Source organism: Syngnathus floridae, chromosome 5 (genome assembly GCF_059516105.1).
Source record: "Syngnathus floridae isolate MCC-2025c chromosome 5, RoL_Sflo_1.0, whole genome shotgun sequence".
In the NCBI taxonomy this organism is placed as follows: Eukaryota; Metazoa; Chordata; class Actinopteri; order Syngnathiformes; family Syngnathidae; genus Syngnathus; species Syngnathus floridae.
Window position 1 is genome coordinate 2,386,849 of NC_142417.1, and position 23,015 is coordinate 2,409,863.

At 39.6% G+C, this 23,015-nt stretch overlaps 1 long non-coding RNA gene across 2 annotated transcripts in view; it reads right to left on the bottom strand.

The window, feature by feature from the left end:
- LOC148397392 (uncharacterized) overlaps positions 1-23,015 on the bottom strand; it is a 154,292-nt gene that overhangs the window by 11,782 nt on the left and 119,495 nt on the right. The gene's annotated exons all lie outside the window — the stretch shown is intronic.

Here is a 23,015-nt window from a genome sequence, read left to right on the forward strand (position 1 = left end):
CAGCCCAACCAGATCGTGCTCGATGAGTCACAGCTGTTTTGCGATAACTGCAAGACAGGATGCTTATCAGCTATATATAAAAAAAAACTAATCAGTGGCCATTTCTGGCGAATTGAGAGATTTCGATTGAGACAAGCTTGCCTGCCTTTTGTCCTTGTATAGCTCCAGATCTTCATTAACTTGTACATTTAGTTCATATTGAAGCTCATTTATTTGCTCTTAGAATAAAAAAAGTACATCACAGAAGAGAAATAGTTGATTTGAGTAAAAGTTCTCATTTCATAGCCATCCATCACACAATTGAGAACACACCATATGTGAGATGGCCAAAATGGGTCAAAAGTTATTTATTTTCCTGCATACTGCCATGTTTCTGCTCTATTGTTCCTCGTGCTTAGATAAAAAAAGTTTAGCTGCTGTCGAGTTCTTTGAATTTACCTTGCTCTCTATATTCTCCTCTTTTTGTTGAAGCTTATTAGATTTGTGTGCTATATTGCGCGTTGCGCTTTTTCAGCAGTCATGTAGGTGGATAGAAAATGTAAACAAACACCCTAATGCAAATAATCAAACAAAGCTGTCACCTCAAATAATAACCTGCATCATCATTGAGCACTTCCAATTAGCATTGATCTGATGTTACCTTGATCCTGTCACAGCGGTAAACAAACCTTTAATGAGGTATCCACACTGCATAATTTCATAGGCCGCGTTCATAATCACAGTGCATGTAAAATTACTCATTGGATTCACACAGTCATTAGAAAACAAAATATCAGCATATGCAATAACTACTCGCTGCAATTGGATTTTAATATTCCGACAGCGGCTGTGATAAAGAGCTGGCTGAAGTGGCAAGGTAAACAACCTCGCTCAAACAGTGAGATGGATAATGATAATCAATAAGGACAACAGCGAGGACAGTTCATTTTACGCGTGGCTTGAAAGTTGTCTTGCATAATTGCCACCGGTGGAGCCTGACTTCGATGATTACAGTGTCTCACAAAAAAGTGAATCCTCAAAATTTGCAAAAAGAAATCAATCTATTGTCAAACTAATTAGAGATTATGCTTTCCTCAGTAGGTCAGGAAAAACAATGGATGCAATTGATAGAAAGAGAAACAACCTCGGAGCCGGCGGCTAAATCACCAGGGGAGTTCATTGCATGCACACCGCACTGGGATTTGACATTAATCTCTATTGTGGATTAACAGGGGGGCGCGTCTGACCGAGACTATGCCCTTTCCTATTCCAGGTTAGGCTTCTTAAAATAGCAGAACTCTTCACCTTGATAAAAATTCATGATCCCTGCAGGCCATTAAAGCACAATGTTACTAAAGCTTTCAATTACACAAAAGTATTTGGACACACTTTGCATTTCATAAGCACCAAACCTCCCAAATGTTCTTCTTTCACCCACCCAGCAATTATTATTTTTTTTAAATAATCTGCAGAAGAAAACGAGCTTTTATTGTGAAGTTTGTCATTTTCAATCATGTGTTACGTCATGGCTTGTTTTGAGGCAGGCCTTATGGGCGTTGCTTTCTTCATGAAAGTAAACAAAGAGCTCAGAAAAGTCAAAACAAAATCTCTTTGGTAGTGTTATATAATAATAAACTGTGAGCTGCCAAATCATTCTGTCATGTTGTTGAGTCCCTCCGAGCTGACTGAGAACTTCATGTGAGCCACAAGACAATTCTGTGACCAAAAAAAAAGCTTTGAGCCAAGCAAATTAAAAGAAACTTCCTTTTACAAGGGTCACTCAGTCTTCAATGTCTTTTTTTTTTTTTTAGCTGTCCCACTTTTTCTCTCAAACTGCTTTGACTCTGAGAGCCATTCTGCTTCACCCTTGAGGCTTTCAAAAACTTCAAAAAGGTGCCAGGGAAAAATAATGTCATTTTTGTTCAGTTTTACAAAACATTGGTGCCTTGAGCATTCCTTTTTCTCTCTCTCTCTTTTTTTTTTTTTTTCAAAGTGAGAAACGAACTTTTGATCTCTGTACTGTGACAAATGACAATAGTTACAGTAGAAGCAAAAACTTCTCACTAAAGGGAATCACTGGAGGAGAACACCAGGAAAGTGTCTCGGCGTTACTTTGTGTGCTCGCTTCGATTTTTGCCCAACATGTTACTAGTGAAAATTCCATGGAGATGCTAATCAATTGGATGTTTCTACAGTCTTTGCAACTGCCACACGAGTTTCTTGCTATCTTGGGATTTCTCAGTGAGCACCTGTTCAACAGATTGATGGGCCGTGTTAGATAAGATGATTTCAGCGAGTGAACTGCGGTATCACTGGACCTAATTGCTTGTGACTTGTGTCTTTATAGAGCAATCTTTATGTACCCTCTACTCCTGCAAGCACTCTGCTCAGACTATTGCCAGTGGGACACACATTCAGGACTCTGTATCTGTGCCTAGTGCAGGTCTGGTGCAAGTTATGCCGTAAATCTGCACAAGCATGTGCGAGAATCTAGGTATTTTCGCAGATGCACGGAGTTTTGCGCCGTTGTGGGCGTGAACACAGTCGACTCGCTTCATAGCTGGTCACAGCAGCTACCTTCAAAATCAGCATGCTCGCACTTAGGCTCTTAAAGACTGCCTTCAAATCTGATATCTCAAAGCACTACTGTTTAATTCACCAGACATAATGATTTAAGTAACATGCTATGCTAACATGCTAGCACTTTTGCTAACCCAGATGGTGCGATTACCACGACATTCCCTGTTTTATATGAAAAACAGTAAAGAGGAACGGAACATAATACCTATCCGCCAATAATATCGTGTGAAATCTTTCCATGAAATTAATTTACTGTTCCATATGTGTGTGCTTAATGTTTTTGAAACAGCTCTTGCATTTGTTGATCCCAGTAGTCCATTGAAGATGAGCTCCTGCTTTAGCGCCCTGTCAACCATGAGACAGGGCCACAAAGCCACCTGTCAGTAGGCGGTTATGCAGAGCTCCGGGCTGACCAAGGACTGACCGGGAGCATCTGTGCCACTGTTTGTGTCTAATACGCTAATGAGAGCTGTCAAGCTGTCGTATCCGTTGCCGTCGCTCTTCGTCGCTAACAATGGCTCCTTCCGTTCGGCTGTCGTGAGTGACATTGAAATAACACGCAGCCGCATGAAAACAAGCATGTGCCAACAAAATGCTGACAAGCACATTAAAGCAGCACGCAAATTAAATAAACAGATGATAGAGAGTTGTTTTCTTGAGGAATTTCCGACTATTGCGTTTCAGCAGCGGGTTTCTAAAGGTGACGCTTTTTTTCCATTGAGAGGAGCCCAAGAACATCAAAGGATGAAATGTAGCTTGAAAGAAATAAAAATAAATAAAAACACATTCATCTGCTTCAAACAAAGCACAAAAACATCAAGGTCAATAATTGTGATTGCTAGAAAATAACATTCGTATCTGAATGTGATTTCGCCTTACTATGCTATTCTTCGAAATGTTCAACAGAAAATACACATTTAGGATTTACTCTGTTTTTCAAAACGACAATATATTAGAATGCTACTTTTCAGATTAAAGAACAATTGTTTTTTTTTTGGGCCGGAACCGATTAATGGCATTTCCATTCGTTTCAAATGGGAACGATGATTTGGTACCATTGATTAACCTAATAAAAGAGTATGAAAGCCAATGTTACTCCCATCTGAATGCGAAATTTCAAAAGCACACTCTCCATTGATGCCATCTGCCACACTGCCCCACAAAAAGAGCAGCGCACACCAGTGAGAGGCCAACACATTGTGAGGATGCTTCACGTCTGTCATCCTGCCAAGCTTCCATCAAAAACACTCTGCCTCCTCTCATCTCACTTTACATGCAGTATCCTGGGTTCTGACCTTGTTTCACTGTATGTTGTAAACAGCAAAAAAAAGAAACAGAAGGTTGAGAAAACTGGCTTGAGGATGAAATGCTTTTAGTAAACTTTTAACACGTAGTTGATTACACGGGACAATCAACACCATCTGTATATACGCTGCAATTGGAGCTCGTCCTGTACGTGTCCATTTAGGAAAATAAGATAAGGAAGAAAACACAATTACATTCCAATGTCCTAGCCGCCTAATTGCTTTAACACCAAAGTCAATTTGCATGGAAAGTATTTGCGTGCAAAATATGCATATTAGCATCGCGTCAGTCTCAGCCAGTTCCTATTGGGATCTCGTTGGCTCGACATCAACAATTCGGTAATACGTATGTGGGCCACTTCAGAACCTTATATCTCTCAGTATAGTCTTCAAAAGCTTTTATTAGTTTGAGTTAAAAGCCACAAAAGAACTCCATGTTGATTAGGGCGGTTTGAATTAGGCAAGGATAAATGGCCAGATTAAAGTCAAAAGGACGAAACAACTGTCCTCCAACACTCCCTTGACTTCACACAATTTGTTTTGTTTTGGAACTTCAATGACTGTTTGGCTGCGCAACCCAAACTTGCGACTCTGCTGTTTCACGGTCCAGCACAGCCCAGCCCAGCAGGCAGCTGTAAACACAAAGCTCCGAGGGTCGAGTAGTTGATAAACACGGTGATGCAGTTAACGGTGAAAAGCTAACATTTCCGCTAGTCGGTACATGATAAAACACCAGGATGGAACTTGACAGGGTCAAAAAGCAAAATATGGAATGGACGAGAGCTTTAATAGCAAAAATTGCATTTTTAGGTATGAATTGAGATTTGAATGTTCTTGACCAGGCTGTACCAATACTGCATTTACAGATGGTTCTTTGCAATTACACCTAACTACAATTACAACTTCATATGTACTTGTGGTTAAAAAGTAGTGATGGGAAAATGAAGCTTCATGAACCACTTTTTGACCTCTCTAGATGGCGATAAATAAAGGGGGTTAAGAAATGGCAATCGGTGTCATTTCAGGCCAAATATTGAAGAAAGTACAAAAAAAATACAGCAACTGGTTTTTGAACCAAATTTGAAGCGTCGTTATCCCATCACTCCTAAAAAGTGAAGCATGGAGAGCCTCTGTCACCAAAATGCACACAGTCATAAGTTATTTTACATTCTTACAAATTTTTGCCCTGTATTGGTGATAAGTGAACAAAAAGTGTTATTTTCCAACTACTTCTGTCAAATGAGAGAAGGAGGCCACGGAGAAAAACAAAAATGATCAATATGCAACCCCACTGGGTTGTCAACATCCCATGATCAGAGCAGGTGGGAGCTTTGGTTCTTTGGAGACCTCCAGCCTGCCAGCAAACTGACAGATCTCTCGCTTTTTTTTTAAGCAGCAGAGAAAGAACTCATTATCAGTGTAAGAGTGGGATGAAGCTAATGCCAACTGAGACACAGGTGGCACCGTCACACACCTGCTCTGGCAGGACATTTTGACCCGCTCGCATTGTTTAGCCTGCTTTGGAATGGTCCAAGCTCTTAGCATATGGCGGGGACAGGTGCAGCAGAGGCCATGTAAGTAAAAAGCATCTGTGTTGGCTTCTCTCTGCCCCTCTAATGATGCTCGGATGACATCAGAGGTGCTCATGACTCTTGCAGTGGCTTCCAGTGGGATAGATTTCACAAACGCTGGCAGCTTTGTTTGGATTTTCTTTCCCACCCCAATAACGGACAATGAAATGTCATCGTGAATAATCACGGGAATACACGTGAAATACTTATGCAGGCAGAGCTGGCAATTAAGCGTCTTTTGCTGCAGTTTGTTAACGGCATCTCAACAACATGCAAGATTCGATGCCTGCCTACGGCGTTAAGGGCTACGACATAAGACGAGCGGGTTTGCAACATACTTCAAACAGCCAAGGATTGTTGTAATTAAAGCAGACACGCAATTCATTATTATGCCCATCCATTTTTTTCTTGATTTCCCTTTGTGCAGAATAAACTGGCACAATTGCGATGTTTGCTTCTGGCTCACCGAAATATGCTGTGAAGAACACGATTATGTACACAAGTGGATTTGAAGGTTTTATCCTGTTGCCCTCAAGGGACCTTGAGACAAGGGCAGCGAAGAGAGGAATGTTGATATAGCTGAGAAACAAATCTCAGCTGGAATTGATTGACAAATACGCATTCTGACCTGGCCAGTTTAAAGGCAAGAGCAGGAATTGAACCAAGCGAAGAAATATAATTTTCTTATTTTGTCAAGTGAGTTGGTTTCAGTTCATAAAGTAGCAACAATGGTGTGTTTTGCTCTCTGTTTCTGTCTGTAGTTAAGTGTAATTTCCAATTGTGATATATAAGAAGGAAATGCACGGTCAGCAGCTAAAGAAGTCGATGAATGCACACTGCTCGAAAAGGTTCTCATGGAACGAAACATTAAAACTGAAAATCTTTCATCACATTGTGGAATGTGTTTAGAAAAAAATAATGCAAATCAAAAACCTGAATACAGAATGTGTCCTCCCAGCCGAATGGACCGTGATCTTCATCTTTGACTTTTTGTGTCTATGAATTTATGCAGCGTCCATTCAGCACAGGGCAACTTGGCGAGAAGGTGCAAGCGGGCAATCAGTCAGCGCTTGTGTTGCTGGGCTGAGAGCCACAAATATTTTATGAGTATACTGCATTAAAGTTGCAGCACAGTGTGCCAATGTTGCTCAAAGACTGTGATCAATGTTCGAAAAAGACCGAAAAAAAAGTAAGCGAAGTATTCACAGAGAAATCAAAGAAAGTAAAGTTCAGCAGTGCCCATCACCAGAAGAACACAATATCCATGATGAAACAAGATGCTGTCGGCTCAAACTGGGTCATACTTGTGTGTCCAGAACAGATTGTTGGGCTTGAGTGATCTCCCATCATAGTTACTATGTGTTCAATCATTTCTCACTATAACATTGTTCACTTATCGCAGGTTCAGTGCAACACAGATTGTTTAAAATTATTTATATTTTATAATTTATATATATATATATATATATATATATATATATATATATATATATATATATATATATATATATATAAATAATAAATCTATATACTATATTTTTTCATTTATATATTTTTCAAATTTATATATTCCGTGTTTTCCGCACTATAAGGCGCACTGGATTATAAGGCGCACCTTCAATGAATGGCCCATTTTAAAACTTTGTCCATATATAAGATATATACATTTGGCCCGCGGGCTGGACTTTGGACACTTCTGCTGTAGTGGCTCAATATTGGTCCAAAAATAAGGCTCACCTGATTATAAGGCGCACTCTCGGCTTTTGAGAAAATTTGAGGTTTTTAGGTGCGCCTTATAGTGCGGAAAATACGGTATATATCTATATGTATATATTTTTATTTCTCAACTGCACTTTGCTCGCGAAGTGAATAGTCCCCGCTAGTTAGAACAAATTGTAACCCAAACATATTTTTGTTCAGTGCATTATTAACAAAATGGCTGGCAAAACAAAAGAGCAATAGTGCCCGTTAGTTAGAACAAATTGTAATCCAAACATATTTTTGTTCGGTGCATTATTAACAAAATAGCTGACAAAACAAAAGCGCTATTATGATTGCTTGAAGTCCTGAGCATTAGCATTACCTTCACTCAGAATCAACTCCCTCCGACCTTTTTATTGTCAATGACGGTTCTCCAACCGCCTCTTCAGGCTGACCTCGGTCACTCAGTATGAAAATAATAATAATAATCAGCATTACTGAAGTGCTTAACCTCTGTGTGCAGTAATTACTGCTATGTATACGATCTATTTATCGCAACAGCACGACAGGTTTGGCCCCGCCAAGCGAAGCCCACTGAGCCGAAACCGATATGATGGAAAGCGAAAAAAAAAAAAATTAAGCATTCCAGTAGCATATCAGGATGTAGCTTTGCGAAAGGGAAAAGATCAAGCGTGCCGGATAAGGATGAGCCAAAGTCCTTATCTGCAAAGGGTGGAGAAGTGAAGATATTCACACTTGTATTCTGAACCCAGTTATATTTCATTTCATACAATTATGCCCAAGCGTTTGCCTGCAGTTACATTCATTGGAAAATCCATGCCTGCGTTAATGGAATTATAATGATGTAGTGTAGCTGAGGCACCTCATCAAATGGAATTGATTTAAGTTTCTTTTTTGCCTGCGGCCCTTCAAGCCCAAGGGCTCAGTCTGTGTTTTTCTGGGTCTCTGCTAGTTCATAGTTGAAGGCATAGACGCAATGTTTGTGTGTTACAATGTAGCATTTTAGCCGTTTGAGCGAGTCGTCGATGTTTTGTGACTAAACGGGTCTGTAATCACATATGTCGATGAAAAACGTAATGACTTATGAATGACTTTGTTTACAGCGTGTGTTACTAAGGAACTGAAGCAAAATGTTTGTGATAAATTGTTTGCCCGTGAACATTGATCCGCCCTTCATAAGGCACGACAAATTAATGCCTCTCCTAAAATAGACACCTCTTTTTTTTCCCAACCCAATTAGCTGTAATTACCTAACCTATCGCAATGTTTCAAACAAGTGGGTGCAGTTTTATGTATTGATTTGGTTAGCGCAGCAGAAAGTTGAATGAGCTCAGTAAGAAAAAGTGACATCATAGCTGCAGGAAAAAAATATAAGAGGAAAACAAGAAATAGAAACGTCTAAAAATCCTGTCTCAGTTGTAACCAACTGCATTTTTCAAATTGAGTTTTTGTTTCCTTACTATTCTGTGAGCGTAGCACAAACGGACAAAAACAAACCATTTTAGAGAACCGGGGTTGAAAAATAAATAATGCAAATTATTGGAAGAAAAACTAAATATGATAAACAAAATGCGGTTGTTTTTTGAAGCGAAGCTGGAATGGATTAATTGCATTTCCATTTATTTCATTGGGAAAAGATGATTTGAGATAGGAATGTTTTGAATTACCTACTGAACAAATTAAACTTGTATTGCAAGGCACCACTCTATTAATAATAATAATAATCATTCAAATTATATAGCGCTTTTCAAAGACGCATATTAACACAGAGTGATCCAAAAAAGTGCATTTGGCTTTGCAATGTCAAACCATACAAGACAAATATGCTCCGGGAAATTTTATCCGTAACATGGATTGAACTGAGATGGCAAATCAGACAGTTAACCGATTGGAATGTGTGAACAGGTCACCGGCGAAGGAAAACCACCAGGAAGGTGATGTGAAGAATGCTTGGATGAACACATTTGCAAAAGGTCATTGAAGCAACTGCAATCAGCTGAAAAGACGAACCTTACATGACAACAAACCTCCCTCTGAACGGATCCTACCAATTCCAGCAATGAGTAAAAATGTCTCCAGATTCCGGACCAGCCAACATTTCCTGCACGCCTTGCAAACGCAAAAAATAACGCAGTGACATTTATTGGTCCTGATGTTATTTGTATGCCATCTCTGACTCTGTCAGCTTTTATGAGCTCGCTCAGGCAAAACATTAAAGAAGCTCATTCTTTATTAATCCTCGCAATGACAATTCAGCGCCTCCCAACACGCCGACTTTGCCACGTGAATTTGCACTATGTGAAAACACGAGGCTGACATTACCTTTTCCCTCACTCACGGGCAAGCTCATTTTTGACTTTGTCAGAGAAATATCATTAAAATAAGCACTTTACATGAATAATGTTGGAGAAACGTCCCCCTAATACGTATTCATAGGAGACTGCAGGTGAGCGACTATCTTGTTATCAGAGCGGCACTCTAAATTTTATCTGCAGGTACTTTGCCTTGTGTTCATATAAATTCATTCAAATGGAATTCATTTGGGGTTAATGCCAAAGATTTTAGGCGACATTTTTAGATGGAGTCAAAGCGCTGACTCGAAGCAATTTTCACCACTTTGCGGCGGCCTTGGGAAAAGTTTTGTAGTTTAACTTCTGCACTCACCCGGAGGTGGGATAAACAGGCCTGTCAGGTGTCAGTGTGCTAATGTGCTTGACCACATTGACTGCAGTGTCTGACAAGTATTTGATCAGATTTGAGGGAGTCTGAACTCATTTGCATCTGGGTGTACAAGGCTGCTGATTCACAGACGTGCACAACAGCAACCCAAGGTACACTAGTATACAGGATATATAGGATTTTAGCAATTTAGAACAACGCTGAGAGGTTAAATGAAAAATTTATATATACCGTATTTTCCACACTATAAGGCCCACCGAATTATAAGGCGCAGCTTCAATGAATGGCCCATTTTAAAACTTTGTCCATATATAAATTGCACCGGATTATAAAGTGCATAGAATAAATAACTCAACGTTGCTCAAACGTTAATGCAATCACAATCTAGTAACACTTGAAATAGTGAAAACAATAACAATATATCAATAACAACGTTGCTCAAACGTTAATATCACACAACACACAAAATGAACTTGTAAAGCTACTTTGATAAATTAGTCCTCATCCACAAATCCATATTGGTCCATATATAAGGCACACCAGATTATAAAGCGTACTGAGAAAATTGGAGGTTTTTAGGTACGCCTTATAGTGTGGAAAATACAGTATATGGAAATTTAAAAAAATAAAATAATATATATAAAAATATATCTAATTGTTTTATATATATATTATTTTTTTATTCCCATATATATACATTTTTAATTAAATATGCACATATATACACATAGACATACTCCCCCCCCCACCCACACACACACGCAACTTTGATGCTACTTTTACTTTTCGCGTTAGGGAATCATTTTATTGACAGACAACAAAGTGAGATGTTGGGCCATGCTCCATTTCATGGCATAATGATGGATTATGACTAAATCAGGCTGCTCGAGTCGCGGAGGTGCACAATCAGCTAAATGTATGCCAACGGCTGATGTTATCTTACATATTTTTAACACCCTGTCCTGAATCGTAGTAGATTCCAACCCAGTACTTTCCTAAAGTGACTTACTTTAAGTGATGCAAATAAGGCAAACGACTTAATTGCCTCACTTGACTTTCATGTGCATGGAGAACAAGATCAAGTGACATTTTTTTTCTTCCCCTCAAGTGTTGACCTATCTACAAACAAATGAAGAAATCTACAGGGACTTCATTACCCCAAAAAGAAAGTTTGGGAGATAAATTGGTTAAAGTCCAGACATGATGCTGACAGCATGGGGCAGAAACTGGAAAGCAATATCTGCAGCAACACCTCCTGCAATCTCATTTTCTGTGTCTGAAGCAATCACGGGCCACCAGAGCACAACTGCACCACAATTAAGCTGTCTGTGGTTTTTAATTAAAACTAAGAGGCATCACCCCTTTGAAACTTTGTTTGCCTTTCAGCCAGCGTAACTTATCATCTTGGTAATGCATACAAATATATTGTTTGAAAAATGATCACATTACCATTCCACTTTTTAAATTATACAGCTAGACAAAGTCAGCCTTGTTTCCTCCCAAGCAGTTTGCCATCAAAACACTGCGACAATTAGGACAATCAACATAATGCGACCATGAATTATTCATCAGCGTGAAGAAGGTTCGGTTGTACCCAATAGGCACAATCAATAAAGCGTGTGACGCCTTCACCAAAGTCCATTACAAGTTCTAATGCATTTGAGAAGCTTCTGAACCAAAAAGCAATTTAATACTGATATCTCCTGGGAATGCAGAAGACAACTCGAAAGAAACAAATAAAACTAATCAACATGGCGGTGAGCTGACGCTAGCCTGTGGGCGACAAGCGTTTACTGTACAAAACGGCCGGCCTTGACATTTATTGACAACTCGGGCGCCAGGCTCAGATTAGGGCTGCTTTGGGGGTTGGCACGTGATAAAAAGATAAATGGAACTGAGGAAAATGATCAACTTGAGAACCGTATAGATTTTGAGTGATGGCTATCCATGCATTGCAGTTATCAGTAATGTTGTGGTTCAAGCATTTGGTGACCCCTGTGACCCCTGTGGTGCGACCCTCGTTCACCTCACAGTTCAGTTTGCAAATAATTCATTTTCTTCCTCCGTGCCAGAACAACTTCATCTATTAACGGCATCTCCACCGGATATAAATTCTGTATCTGGGTTCAAAGTTTCTATTAAGACAATTTATTTCCTCTCACTATTCTAGAGATTGCCATTTCTACATTTGCTGTGGTTGTTTATTTTGAGAACACTGTTTATATTGATTTTCCACTGTGCACACTGGCGGAGCTAGACGGGGGCCGGGGGGCACTGACCCCCACCAGAAATATGTCACATTATCGACTCATTCTCCATAGGGAACATATAACGAATGTTTAGCGGAATTTTGGGGGTTTTCATGAGGACATGGAGCACTCAAAATCTATATACTCCCACAGTCAACTAGTGGAAAAGTTCGAATATTAAAGTTACTATCAACATTGGTCTAGTTTCCCTGACATTTTTAGCCTGAGGTTGGAGATTTGATAAAATTATGTGACTCTAAATTATGGCAGCCTAGAGGTAAAAATTGGCTACTGTCGTATCTTTTTTTATACAATTTTAAAAATGGGGGCGGTTAATGCATTTAATATTATTATTATGTAAATTTTATTAAATTAAAAAAATGGTAGTTGATCGTTGATGTTTTTCTTCTGCAGACTCCCTGAGATACCCTTGCCTCCCCATTCCGCCCCACTCCCACCCCAAAAATAAAAAATCTAGCTCCGCCAGTGACCGTACACTTTCATGGTTAACGATTTCTCACAACTTTTCATTTTAAACTGCCATTTGCTTTCCAGAGGGATAACTCTGTTTTGAATCCGACTGCATAATTTTCCTCTTTTGAGGATAATGTTTTGAATTAATTAATTTTGGTGTTTGGCCTCGAGCCTGCTGTGGCCATTAGGAGCACAGAAGAATGGGCATCAAATATAATTCATCTGGACTGACAGCAAATCTCCAAGATGACAAGGTGTGTGCAGGATCCCGGACTTTATTGGCCAGGAGATGAATGGACACAGTGAGTAATTCAAAGTGAAAAATCATTCCCTGGAGAAATAGAAGCCCTGTTTTTCAACCACTGTGAAAAATTTTGATTAGAAAATGGAGCCGTTTTTCTTGCCGATCCTAATTTATACTTGGCAGTTAGACGACACGCTGTACCTTAACTGTGCAATCCAATCATGTGGAACCGGTTTGATTTTTGAAGGTATAAAAATAACAATGATAGTTTCTTTACTTTCTCAATTCAGGGCCCGTTTTGGTCGAGAACATTTTTATGTCTAAATCTTGATTGAGTGGCTTTTTGAGCATGATTGAATTCTTTTAAGGTTGGGGACGTAGATAAAATCATTTCCACCAACACATTATATTAAAAAAATGCAATTTTAATATTAATAAGTCTAAAATCAAGAAAGGCTTCATGGGTTGATGAGAAAGTCAATGAACCATTTCTGAGATTATTTTAATATTTTCAGATCGAAGAAAAAAATTATTAATTTGACATCTTTTAACAATTTCCACATTTGAGCATATTGACAAATATGGTGACTGATTTAATTATTTTTTTCCCCATTAAGGAACAACGGCAATTGGTTATTTATAGTGATTATTTTTGGAGCAGGTGTTCATCATGCTGAACTTAATTTCATTTTAGCAGATAAGTTTGAGCTATCTATGCATCTCAGCATGGAAATATCTCGTTTCCAAACAGGTGCTATCTAAACGCTTCCATCTTGTTATCGTGGCCTGTCCAACATTTTCCATTTAAGTAACAACTATGTTGTTGCTGAGGAGATATAGCCCAACTTTGTAATGGATGCACAAACCTTGTTCACTCATTTAATCAGTATGCCCGAGCCAATATTTGCTGCAGGCCACCATCAAGGTGGAAAATAAAACAATGCAATAAAATGCATGCTTGGTGAAATTAGATTCATCACTGATGCTGTGGGAGGGAAAAACACAATTTATATGACTGAATGATACCATAATTTTATTCAAATGCTTATTTGCACAAACAGGAATAGACTTCAGAGGAGGGAGGGGGAGTAATAGACTATCTTTTGAATATGACATCATCATTGCCGGCAGCTACGCTAATAATGGGAATCGTGGTCTCCGTCTTTTCCCATTTAGTTCAACACGTTAATAAACACAGGAGATGCCACTTGATTCCCGACACTGCTTAAAGTTGTCAAACATCTTGGTTTCTAATGAACACACTAAGGAGGAACATGAAGGTGAACTCACAAGGAGACTTGGTTTTCTTACTGTCCGGCGAGACCAACCTTTGACTGACGCCATTACCTCGCCTTTGACTCAATTGTAGTCGAGCAAAATCGACTCAAAAGCGGCGCAGCGCCTCAACTCTCTGTCTGCTGCGTTCATTTGCAAGATGCCCGAGGAAACACCTCTCCCTCGTCACCTGTCGTCTATCAGAGGCTTTGTGAAACGCAACCCGTCTAGTTCATGGGAAGTTCAGCCTCCTTTGGAATTACCGATACAGTCTTTTGTCTTTGCATGAATGATCCCGAGGTTCTCCATAGATCTCTTGGGTGAGCGTCAGTGTACGTACATGGCCAACATTCATCCAGTCTGCTCCCTACAAACTTGAACATCATTAGCGGTTTTAGAAAAATAAATAAACAGCTCCCTTTTTGTATGAGATTATTTCATGCCTTTGACAAATAAATAGATAAATAGATAAATAAATAAAAAAAAAATAAAAAAAATAAAATAGAATAAATAAATAAATTAAAAACTATTTTAGTGGACATTTACAGCGCAAAAGCATGTCAACCCTCCGGCTAATGACTTCAACAAGAGTTAATTGGAGTCAGGAATCGGCTAACCTGCAGCCCGATCGATGCAACAATTGGAGGTGGTGGTTAGATTTGCCTCGTGGTAAAGAAATCAAACAGATTTGATTTTGATATTTTAGAACTAGTTGGCCACTTGAATGTCCAATGTCGAGATATTTAACCAACAAAGTGCTGCTGAGTCGCTATGCTCACAGAGTCATTAATATTCTTACTATGCAGGAATCCAAAGTGGCCTTCACTTAATGAGGCGTGCATTTTAGTCTTTAAAAGGAAAAGGTAACATCTTCACGCAGCCAAAAACGTCTTTCGAGACGTTGGTTGCATCGCACCGTGTGAGCGAATTTTTGTTTTTCTTTCTGTGAAGGTACAAAGGCTAACATTTCCTTTTACTTAAAGTGAATCTTTTATCTTGGTGCTGATGAAGGTTATATTTAATACGTCAGTTGGGAACCCTTACACTTTAGAGAGCACTGTCAAGGTCAATGAAAAAAGGAAAACCAGCCAAGGTTGGGTTTTTTTTTTTTTTTTTTTTTTTGGCAGGTGGCGGGATTGCCTGTGGCACATTTCTCCATTCCAGTGAGAAGAAAGTGAAATAAAAAGTGTAACCTCTAACCCTGCTGGGATGCCAAGCTGTAAAATTGCAGGAAAGGCGATCTGATCAATGAGAAAGTCGGGGGCGGCGGTCCCGTCAATCACACCCGGGCAATTACACAGGGAGAAGGCACTTTTCCCGAGAGGAACTCCACTTCAGTCACGAGCAAACCGGGACCTTAGTGTTACTCCAACCGATACAGAGCAATCAAACACTTGATAAAAACACAGAGCAGCACGTTCATAAACTAGCCTGATGCCTAATTAAAAAGGCCCCATTGGAAACAGTCCAGTAATTCGGCAAGCCTTAGAGATGATGATAGGGCGCTCCAGGGTTTATGTCTGAAAAGAAAACCCTCATTATGGAGTTTTATACAAGGAATATTCACTCCCTAAATGCTCCTTACTGTTTAATTGACTCTGCAAGCCATGCGCAGTACGCCAAGTGTCAACACCATTTAATTTCCTGTTTGCAAAAAAATCTCTGCTTCTCACTTTTGAGTCACTGCTGCATTTCACGTTTGTGTCTCACTTTGACACTTTGGTCGGGAGGGTGTCGCTGAAGCTTTTCACACAAAAGGAAGGAACAGCGGCCATGTCATTTTCAGTCGACAGCAAAAGGCTGAGATGGACGCTGAGATGGATGGACACAGGTAGCTTTTACGTCTTAATTCTCATTCCGCAAACACAATATTAATCAGAATGTTGTGTTTAGAGGTAATTAAAGGAACATTATTATTAAGAAAAATTTTTACTTGACTGTAAATTTTGTTGCCGTACTAAAGTTAACTAGCACTTTGAGAATTGCCTTCAAATGTAAAATTCTTTATCATTAGTATTATTATTATTAATCAGTTCCACCTGTTATTATTATCATTATTATCATTTTTTAAAAAATATTTGTATTCATGTTATGATTATTATTATTACCGTATTTTCCGGACTATAAGGCGCACCAGACTATAAGGCGCACCTTCAATGAATGGCCCATTTTAAAATTTTGTCCTTGTATAAAGCGCACCGGACTATTTTTGGTTTGTAGGTGCGCCTCATAGTCCGGAAAATACGGTATTAGTCGGTTCCACCCAACTAAAGAAAGTGAACTGAAGATTGCGCTGTTGCATAACTCCCAAGCTATTCACCACATTAAAATTACAGCGAGAGGAGTTTGCAACTGCAATCCAATTGCCTGTTCTTCTTCTTCCTTCTCAGTCTGCCTGCTGCATCTCGCAGGTCAGTCAGCCATCTGCTTTGTGGGAGGATATTTGTGATTGTAGGTGGCCTTATTGTTCTGTGTGTGCTCCATCACCAGAACACAACAGTAAGCTGATTTTTCACATCACTTTGCTCCAATCATGCTTTTGTGTATGGGAACCACTTTGCTCTCCTGCTGCTTCTCAATGGCTGCATGATGACATTTGACAGGTGACCACCTGCACTGCCCCGCTGCGAGCCCTCCACCATGGAGGACACAAACGGCAACAAAAAAAGTTTCTGATCCTCAATAGAAACCTTAGCTCAGGCCAGAAATGGAGAAAATAGCGACGATTCATTCTTACCAGAATGTATGAGTGAGTCAAAATCAGCGGTCGGCATAGCCTGAAAGTACGATCGGAACAAAACAGTTGGAGCAGAACCGCGACAATAGTGCCGTCAATAGATTCTCCCAATCATAAATCCATGAACACACACACACACTCACCCCCCCTCCCCTCATGCGTTATGGATTTTTTGAGCTCTGCTATGAAAGAGATAAATATTTCACATGGCGTCACAAAGCAAACAAGGTGTTCTATTTATCCAAAGGTAACGCTTGTTTGTGCATATGAGCCGTTTTTAAATTCTTTTGTGCTGCAGGTGGCTCAGCACGTCGAGCAATCAGCCGCGTTACTTCAGCAGCGACAATCAGATGCACAGCTGGTCATCGAAATGAGAGTCTAGCGTTGTTTATCGCTCAAAGTGGGGCGTTGCTGCTTTTAACTTTGCAAGTTGAGCTGATTGTAACTTAGCCGGTGCGTCGGAATCTTGATTACCTTTGATTGCACCAAATCTTCAGTTATTTTGCTCATGATTAAAATTTAACTGGAAAATGGAGTGTCCTGCACTTACTTTAGTTACAAGATATTTAGTGATCATCCAGTAGGTGTCAACTGCAAACTGCATTCTGTTTACTTTTACATGCTGTAGCCACGTGTCAATTAAATATTCAATTTTAATCAAGGAATGATTAACTACTATCGATTAGCTTCGACAAATACCCTCATTCGACACGCAAATAAAAATAGCCTTAAAATAAATGTTAAATCTAAATAAAATGTAAATAATAAAATAATAAATTTTAACAAGAGCATTTTTTTCCAATTAAATAACCAATTTTAATCAAGGAACGATTAATTAGCTTTGACAATTATCCTCATTCAACACAAATAAAATAACCTTAAAAAAATATATATACTATATAGTATATATATAAATATATATTATAAATAAAAAATAAATTTTAACAACAGCATTTTTAAAAAAACATTTTTTGCACGGCCATAAATTTCAAGTCAGATAATGATTTAACATCCTGGTGTTGCTTATCATGACTGCTATGGCTCAGCATCATGTGTCAGGTCACAGGTGAGATGGAACAAGCATCCGCAAGAACACAGTTTAGAATATTTGACGCATCGAAGAAGCAGGTTAATATCGTTTGATATCGTGATCGGTGCATCTCTACCCCATTACATTGATAATAGCAAATATCATATTGGTCTCACTGACAAGATAATACATAACGCAGATTGTTGTATTCATCCTCCAGGCAACTCATTTATAAAATCACTCCATGAATATATACATGGCCGACTCAACCATGTTTGAAATTGCAGCTACGTCTGTTTTATCGACATGCTTTTCCTGTACCATTAAAATAATCTATTTTGCCAACACGTAGGGAGTTAACGCAATCTCGGGAAGATCGTCTGCCTATTATAAAAACAATCGGTGTTAACTCAGCTTCACACAAGTCAATCCGCAGTCTCCTCTGAGCTGTTGGAATATTCCATTAAGTCTGTATATGCGCACACATTTTACATGCTAATAAATGTGACAGCGGGGGAATTGTTGCATTGTCGGCGACTTCTTTGTCATGCAGGTACCCGAGGAAAGAACAGAGAAGAAAAGATGAGCCCGGGGGATTTTCTGTGATGACGATGATTACATTTGTTTGGTCATGTGTGCGGCCTGATGGCAATGAAAATAAAATATGACATTCGCCGCGTGTGTGCAGCACATGTCCCTCTGAGGTATCCAAATAATACAGATTGTAGCAATCAAATTAAGTGATTGGATTGAAACGGGATCATAATCACTTCACTTTCAGGTAGCTTGATGACCTTGTGCCGTGGGCCCCTATCAAGCATTCATCTTGTCTTCTCCATGATTGGCTTAATCCTGTTTAGGGAATATCGCTGATTAAGTTACGGTATGGGATGGATTGTCATGAAACGTGTCCTTCAGTGATGATAGGAATGAAGTCATCTGAGAGGCCTCCTCTGATGGAATGTGACTGCTCCCCCCCACCCTCAGAAAAAAAAAAGGGTGGCTTGGAAAGTTCAGATCTCTCACGTAAGCCGTTAATTACTCGCGACCTTTCGGAGCTCTACTCATCTCCGTTCACCTTTCAGGCCGACTGAGTGATTATCAGACACAGCTGCGTGATTTCATCACATCTAACTGGCAGGCCGACATCTGCTTCACTCTGAATAAACAGCAGCTTCCAGCAAAATCAACCAGAGCCGACTTTAAAGTTATCTTTCAAAATGCGGCAGTAAAAGCGTTTTATCTCTCGTTAAGGCAGCTTGTGTGTTCATAAGGGACGAAACTTGCGGTTCGACCTTAAAGTCCTTGTAAAGTGGAAATACAAATGTCTTTTAAAATTTGACACATTATGGAGTATTGTAACATATTTTATTTACTATTAAGAGCTTCAGTGCAAATAAAATCTGTTGGAGATCATTGGTCTTTCTTTATTTGTATTTTAATAATATCAGAGGGGGAAAAATTTAGCAAATTTGTCATTTTAAATGCTATGACAACACAAACTCTTGCCAATGGGGTGTTTTATTGCCGCTATTATTAAGCGCCATTCTTTGTGACTGGGCTGCCAACCGGTTCTGATATCGGTGAAAATATTATGTATACTAATTATTAACCGCTCCGGCTGAAAAATGCTTTTGGACCCTGCCCCCCCCCCCGATTTTAGTGTAATTGCCTCCTTTGGGGTCATTAGTTATTGTTAAGAAAAAGTCAATTGAGCATTTATGCAGTGCTTTTGAAACTCTTGCTCCAGACATGCACATAGAGTATTACATAGTGCATCATTAGCTAAGAGGTCAACAGTGTTGTGCCGCTTTAACTGCTGAAGCCCCAGAAGAGTTTTTACCGTGCTCGGAGCTAGATGCAGCATTTAGATACATTTAAAGATCTGAAGTATTCTTCCCACATGCACATTGTGTGCTGCGTGGGGAAAAGCTGACCCGGTGGGATATACTGTGTTCTTTTTCAGCCGAGGCTTAAAGTTGTGTAGGCAAAAAAGAAAAAGTGAGATGAAGTTCGATCTATTTTTTTGTAGCACTGAACGCATTTAGCAGGTTTGTTCCCATAGTTTGAGAGCGGTGAGAACGACTTGATTTTACACCATTTTTAAACCTCGTGTTACATATTTGATAAACATTTTAATCATTATTTAATTGGGCAATTTTTTTTCCAACTTCTCCACAAATCAACAATTGATTGACTTGACCTTCCCTGAAGCCGCCCCTGACAGACAGTATAATTTATATCCAATATATTGTATTTGTGTGTGTTCCCGTCTCCACTATATTGATGTCTAAATTTTCCACGTGATACCAACTTTGCTTCTTTATTTTCATCTCGCCGCTCTGTCACCTCAGATCAGGTCAACAGCTGCAGGGATTTTGTAACATAGATTTGTTTGCACCTTCATTCAGGAAACGGTATCATGGTCCATTTAGTCACGTCGCAGTTGATTAATGTAAGCGCAGCGCTCCGAGCGTTAGCCCAAGTTTTATTGTTAGTCAGACGTTTTAACAGTCGTGTTGGGCCATTTAAGATTCTACTGTTTATAATGGTGTTGGTTTGCTGAGGTGTGGCATCTTTATAAAAGTAGACCGATCCCAACCTGAGATTAATATATTTTATTTTATGATGCCGTTAGTTTAGTTTCAAGCTAAATCTGGGTTTCATGTTTTTGGATTTTACGACATAATACAGACTACTCGCAATATAGAAATGGTAAATGCCAAAAAGCTGGTGTACACTTTATTTTGAAGCCATCTGAAGAGAAAATATTTCTGGAATGAAATATATTTACCACAACTTGCTCCAATGGGGCCTATGACAAAGATGTAGTGTATGTGCTTTTGTGCAGGTAAAGCATGTGGACATGTCATCCCGCTCACTGTAGGCGATCTAACATGTTCCTTCAGTCAGCATAAAAAGCTCCTCAAGTAAGACCAGCATGTGGGCGTTCCCCCTAGGAGCCCAAGGGTATGAGGATACCTTCACCCATTCAATAAAAATGAAACAGATAAGCCGTCCGAGTTGCCGTGGCTGCTGAAATGCAAGCCAAGCAGGAGCTGTCTGATCCTGAGAGCCCTCTTGAGGTCATGAAGACCTTGGCGGTTGACGCTGTAATCGGGAATAAAGGATGAGTGCGGGGAATTGAGATGCCTCCAGGGCTCCGTAGTGCTACCAAGGAGATGAGAGGCTTGGGGAATAATAGAAAACCGCTTTATGAAAACATTAAATATAAACGGTTAGATATTGGCATGATGTAACGCACAAGTCATTAAAATAGTCTCAATTCTTGCCTTGCAGAATTTTATTGGGAATTGAAATGACCTTAGGAATTGCAAGTCACTAAATGATGTAAGAAAAATGCCATAGATGGAAATGAAGCTTGCAATTCCGATGCAAAAGAGGCAGAAAGGGCGCCGAGTCGGAAGGAATCTGCAAATCAAATGCCCCTGATGAATTTCATTTTGGAGTCGGATCAGAATTTGCAAGGAGGTTAATCTGCAGTGTTCAAACTTTCATGCCTGGCTTCATATTTAGTGGATCGGATTACGCCAGTCTGTCGATGCGAGCTTTCGAGGTTTACAAACAACACGTAAATGACTATTTTGTGCAAGGGTGTAAGAATACGTACGTAGAAATACAGATACTTGTGGAAAATATGACTGACATACACTGAATGCCACTGTTTTCTGAATAATTTTGGCGGTTTGTAATATTTTTTCCAGACACCCCCCCCCCTTGGCCACCTCAAGGAAAAAAAATTCTAGCTCCGCCAGTGCGTCTGAAGTCAGCTGCAAGAGGCTCCTAGCTGTGATTCTGAACATAAGTGGTACAAAAAATGCATGTATGAATTTTAAAATCATTGTGTGCAACCTATTTAAAGAAAAATAAAACTCGCCTACATTGAATGCTTGCATACGACTTCAACAAATGTGAGTTTTTCATAGCAATTATTCTGTCGAGATACTGCTCGTCTTCAGTTGGAGAGCCACCTGCCATTTCAAGATATTTCTGCTTAATTGCACCAATTAGGAAAGCACGGGGAGAACTGGGAAAAACAAGTGATGCAATGGTGAAAAATAGGCTACGTGTGGGAGGATGAGAAAAGCAGTCGAGGGATGAGAGGTGAATCCAACCTGTTGAGGATTGCCTGCGTTTATCTGAGCATAAAAAGGCCTAAAAAAAAAAAATCCCATTCCTGCATTGCGGTTGTGCACTAGAAAAAGTTTCCATTCAGTTTTCTTTGTATTAGAGCATTGAATTAGTCATAGATCTCGTGCAGAAGTAGGCCATGCAGGCGCTGCAGCACACCTGTCCCCCTTGATGGATTTACAAATGTACAGCGATCCATGAAAAACCAGCGCACCTAAACACAGCATCGCTCGCTGAAGCAATAATAGATTTGCTGCCCACACATAAATGAACACTTGCCCTTTAATATCGCTGCAGATGTCAAATGAGGCTGCTTCATTGATGCGAGTGGGAGAAAGCCCAGCAGTTTGATTTGTTTGGAGATGGTGACAGCAGCAAGAGCCAAAGACATTCATCGGTTTTGCTGCAAAATGCTTCAAATATGTCGCTGCTTTCATAAGGAGAAATCCTCGCTCAGAGATCAAATGGTAAAACTAAAATACATTTCAGAACTGAGTGTGTCACTCGTTGAAAATTAATCACACGCGCACATTCTCCAGCCCATGCTGGTTTCTGACACTTTCTGGTAAAAGGGTAATCGGGATCATTAAATCGCCATTGACAGCGCAAGTGAGCGGCAGGCAGTATGTAAAAGGTTACACAAGACATTGAAGTGCATTTCAGAAATGTGCCATAATCAATATGTGAAAGCATCAGTGGAACTTTTTGAATCCAGTGAGCTGAATGGGAGGGAGTAGATTTATACCACACAAAATCGACGCATTCATTTTAAAATTGCTGGGAATTTTGTGAAATTCTGTCAAAAGTATAGATGCTAAAATATTCCAGTTTGCGGGATTGACTGAATGAACCCAACACAAAAATGAACTTGTTTAACGTGACAAACATGGCAACGATGAACCAAGAAGAACTGAAAGAAACCTGGGAACTAAATACAAGAAGGGAGCTGATTGGCTGAAAGGTGGGTGCTAATTGGCTGGCACAATGAAGCCTGATCAGAACAAGTGGGAAGCAAAACA